Source organism: Heptranchias perlo, chromosome 11 (assembly GCF_035084215.1).
Source record: "Heptranchias perlo isolate sHepPer1 chromosome 11, sHepPer1.hap1, whole genome shotgun sequence".
Classification (NCBI taxonomy): Eukaryota; Metazoa; Chordata; class Chondrichthyes; order Hexanchiformes; family Hexanchidae; genus Heptranchias; species Heptranchias perlo.
The window spans coordinates 36290560-36296034 of NC_090335.1; positions in this window are offsets into that span (position 1 = coordinate 36290560).

A 5475-nucleotide genomic window follows, 5' to 3' on the forward strand; every position below is an offset into this window, starting at 1 on the left:
GGATTCTGCAACTCTATAGGAGTTCTAGCTCAGCAATGTGATTACAAAGCGCATTATACTGGCAGAGCATTTGATGAGCTAATTAATGCTGTGGTGGCCACAAACAATGCTCATTTTTTGAACAGCATGGGTTACCACCACCAGACTATCAGAAGAGAGCTTGGGAAGAAGTCACTGATCATGTGAACTGTGTCTCAAACACAGGGGTCAAGTTTAGGGCGAGTGAAGGCTCCAACCCACACAAGGCCCTGTGGAAATCGACAAATCTTACAAGGTCAGGGCAGCATGGTAGCTATCCTCGGATTACAATCATATGCAAGTTAGTGTGAAAAATAGTTCTGGGAGCTAAGGTGGCAGGGGAGTTGTGCCGTGTTCTTGACGTGTTCCCGCCCCACACCATCCAAACTAACCTCAGAAAAGGCATGGGAGGGCCATCTGCCCCAGGCAGGCAGGGGATCGTTTACATGCAAAAGTCGCGACCTGATAGCATCATCTGTGCTGCAACACCATTTTAACTAAAAATCTCAGGAGGCCTGCATGGACAAATCCGACAGCAAGGCTTTCCAGGACACAGCAGAGTGGTCAGAAGAGGCCAAGGTAAGTATAAAAATTTTACTCTTCTGCGGAATCCTTGTTGGCCAGGAGGAGCAGGAGTGCTCCCACGGGCCCTGCAAGGAGTCCTTAGACCTCCATGGCCTTGCCTCTCCCTCCCAGTGGCAGCATCCTTGTGGAACCCCCTCACCGTCACTAAATTCATGCCGGGGACCATTTCTTTGAGTCCCTGGCATCCTCAGCCTCACAACCCAATTTCTGCTCTCGCTCTCCGGCCCTGACGGCACTCCTATCAGCTTTGGGTGGGAGACAGTGGCAAAGTATTTAAATGAGGCCCAGGCCTCAGGCTGAACTCTGCATGGAAGTTTCCCTCCTGCACCACACCCAGATGGCCGGAACGTGTCCTGAATTAAATATCAAACCTAAAATACTTAAGTATATATAGTTTATTCCAAAATGCGAGGAAATACATCAAATATACTGTACTTCTGGAATTTCCATGGCGATTCTCCCGATCTACTGCAGTAACTTTGACAGAGGATCAGTGGAAACCCTGGAGAAACGGTGTAAATGGCTAAAAGCAGTCATTCATACCATTTTTCTGGCATTTCCACCGATCTTCCGCCAAAGTTACTGTGGGAGTTCAGGAAATCCCTATGGAAATTCTCCTCCATAGTGTGAAAAATCAAAATTTTCTGCAGGGAGTATGGTCCCAGACCCTCCATTAGAGACCCTAGTCACGGTTGAGTAACTTTTGTCCTGTGCCAAGTAGCTTTATTTCAGGAAGAAATATTCTATATTGGAGTATGACTTCTGCAGGTCAGAGAAGGTGAAATCCTGCACTATTGGATGCAAGACACGCCATACATTTACAAGACACAGGACACTGCATTGAATGCCCGTTGCTACAGTCATCAGGTGTTGGGATGGGATACAATCAGGGCTCCATCCATTATCCCAGTGCCTTCATACATGTGGGAAATGTAAGGGTGTCTTTGTTTCAGACATAGATTGTTAACAGTGGAATGGATCGTTATACATGTGGAGAAATGTTTGCTATCAAGATGGCTACCCCTTTGCTTTTCAATGATAATGAGGCAGTCCAGGTTGGGCCCACCCATTCTTAAAAAAGTTTGGCATGTCCTAATCCTTTCCATAAAAAAAATGGACCAGAAATCGCTCGGAGTGGAGAGGCAATGGTCACCGCCACTCCTGAAAACTAAATTAACAAAATTACTGTGGCATCGAATTGCTTGAATTTGAACTTTTAAAAAAATTGTGCGCTCCCAACCCAGCGTCTGAGCAGCGTGAGTTGCCGCGCGGCTGGAAAAGTTTGAGAGAAGAGAAGACATGCCCACAAAATCTGTTAAGAGGAGAAGTAACGCCCACAGATTCGGCCTGCATCGCTCAAACAAGTAAGCAGACTTCATTCATTGAAAGTTAGTATTCTGTATGTAATTGTAAATGAAAATTTTATTTTTTTATATATAAAAAGCCAAAGAAATAATTGAATAAAATAAAAGAGACAGAAGGGAAAAGTAAAAAAAAGTTACTTTTTTAGAAAAGCTATTAAAATAAGGAGTAATGAGACTCCACATTTTTAAAAGTTAATTTTTTAGTTGTTTGACAGTCATTAAGACTTACCACGCTGTTAAAACTTAGTTTAGACCTGTATTTTTAACAGTACTTGTTTGGTGGCGTAATTAGTTACTTTCCAGCTGGGCAGTTAAGCAAGTTTGCACTTTTTCAATGATTTCTCTGATTGCAGCGTGCGATGTCCCTTTAATTGAAGCTGTCATATCGCCGGCAAACCACTAGGAGCAAGTTCCGGATTTCCGCGTTCCACTGCGCATGTACGAAGGCCGGAACTTGCTCCTCCGTTTCACCACTAGCAATGGAGAGCTTTGTTGAGCTCCTCTATTATTTTGCGAGCGATTTCTGCCTCAATCAAAAATGCCAAACTGTGACAAGTAGTTTGTGTTCTGTGGGTATTTTCAATATAGTCTGTACTGCTGGGCCACAATCCATCTCTGTCAACGAGGCATTGTCAGGTAGCTTAAAAGAGGCACTTGGCCTCTTTTCCAGATGTCCAATGATAACTCTCTGCTGATATCTGCTACTGTTGCTGTCCCGTCAATATTAATTGCAGCTCAGCGAGAGCACTAGTTCTCACCTGGTTATTATCACTTCATTCAATGGAAAAAGACAGTATTCAAAAGGTTTTCAATAGGTCTTAAACTAATGTTTACAGTTTTTTTCAGATTTTTCATTATTGTTTGCATTCCATGTTTAGAATGACAAGCAGCTTGAAATGGTCCAAATATTGCAAAAGGTTCTGTTGCTGTATTTTATCCAATTTTCTGCTCATTTCACTGCAATAGTCCAGTAGAAAGTATAGCCACAAGAAATTAGAGGGCGGTACCAGATCTCCTAAGTCTTAAAATAACAAAGGGTTGCAGGTTTCACCATCTATAATCAGAACTGCATTACTGTGAAGACCTTTGTAAGTAAAAAGCTCTGGTAAATGTGGTTTTAGTTATGAACTTAAACCTTACATATTTGAGCTTCTCTATTTAATAGAAACAGTGAATAAATGTTGCCTGTAGGTCATTGTTAGAAACTATAGAACTTGTGAAATAAAGATTGGTCAGGAACAACATTGTTGTGTAATTGTGACAGAGCCTGAAACAAGAAAATTCCACAACTGCACTTATCTGCTCCCTTCACTTGATATAATTTGATTTTCTTTGTCCTGCAAATTATATTTGTAGGCAAAATAATATAATGACAATTAAAACAAAATTATTATTCATGCCAATAAATTATTCTAACTGGCAAACTACAAAGGGAAAATCTATTATTCTGGAAATTTATGAAGATATACAAGCCTTGACATTTGGAAATTAGATATTATTTGAGGGTATTGAATTCACCTGCATTAAAGATCACTTGAATGGAAAGCCAGCCTGCCAATAATAAGCATATAGTGCTGGTCCCTACTGTAAATTAAATGGACATTGAAGGAACTTTATCCAGATGACAAAGACTTTTATAAGCTGTTTGTACTGGCTATATGATTATTTTATTGAGTGCATGTTGACATAACAACATTCCTTCTAATATATTTAAAATTGTTTCATTGAAATAATTTTTTTCCAAACAGTGAAAAAGAGTTCTCGTTCCCTGAGGTAAAGCAAATATTTTCTGTAATAGCCAACAGGGCAGAGTATTGAATCCTGGAGGACATCCTTCCTCAAAAAGAATAGGACTGATGGGGAATTGTGGGAGAAGCAACAATAATTTACTAGACGATACTGGACCACTTTGGATTTGTGAATAATGCAGTCTGATGTGTTGGTGTTGCATGCACATCCACACAAATAAGCAGATAAAGGAAGGTCAGCACAATCTTGTGATACTCCAGGCACATCTCACAAATTGCCAGGAACACAGGAGTAGCATGTTAGGCTACAGCAGCCAGTGAAGGGCTGCTATCTGTCTGTTGTGCTCAGGGGCAGAGTGTGAGTGAATGGACCTGCATGGGGGGGGGGGGGGGGGGGGGCAGAGGCATGGGTGGAGCACCAGGCAAGGGGAGCAGGGGGTCAGAGGCGCCCAACTTCTAATTTTTTTAATATGGTCGCCCAACTTTCAGCGACCATTATAAATGGATATTGTGCAGTACAGTGCTGCTCAGGCTCTCCAGCCACATTAAGGGGCGACCATCTAATTTTCAATAAATGAGCTGATTGACCAGATCGTGCACAGACTTCTAACCCGATTTGTGCTAACTGCCTGTATTGGAATATGTTGGGTGTCTCTGACACATTCTAGGCTTCAGGCATCCTCACCTGATAATATAGGGAATGGACACCCAATCAGCATGTTATTCTTTTATGTTTATATATCTCACTACTAGCAAGTTGGTAATGTTATTAATATCATATATGTTAGGAACAATTAAAAATGTTTAAATATATTAAAAATTAGCATTTTTACTGTACTAAAAGTGGCATAATTATTTCTATTGAAAGATTGAGCTATGTACGGTGTCTTTTCCTGAGGTCACAGCTGTTGTTAACATTGGTTGTTTACTATAATGGAGGGAAAGATCAAGTGTGTGAGGACTGGGTCACACAGTACATTAGTACACTGACTTTAAATCTGTGGGACCTTTGTTTACATAACCCTGCCAATGAGTTGAAACCTCTCTGATTGCTAAGATGGCCCTTTGCAAAATGAGTCGGAGGAGTCCAAATCCCGTTTCTTGTGGGTGTAGACCACAGAACTGAACTGCCCCAAATCAGGCAATCTCACTCAGAAAGCTCACAGGATAGCTGGTGTGAGAAGTGGAAAATACTACACTGGCTCAGCATAAAGGGATTTTCTGAGGTTGGGGCTGAGGCACATTGATGAGGCAGAAAAGAAGATGCTTTACTCTACAGCTGACTGTGCTTTACCTGAAATGAAAGTGCTTGATACTGAAGTGTCTGAAATTGAAAAGTGATCCATTTTTCCGATCTATTCACTCACCTTCATGGGCACACAACAAATTAGGAGTGTTTAATATTGACATTGCAGTACTTTTGAAATTGAGAAATGCAAATCTTAATAATCATTCAGCATAATTTTTTTTAAAAGGGCATGAATGTACATTGATGATAGACTTGTCATGGACAATGCAATTTTCTGGAATGTTATAAATCATGAGGAATACTGCTTCAAATTACTAATGTTCAATGGGCTAAGCATTGGCTGGAGCATACACTCAATCAGAATTTGCCCCATCCCCATGGGAACTCAGACCTTGCCATTTAGCATTTAAATTGAACTTTTTAATAACACTTTTCAAATACTTCTTGTTCAAGTGTATTATTATATAATATAATATAGCTCAAGCTTTTACACCAAGCAGTTTTAGTGATG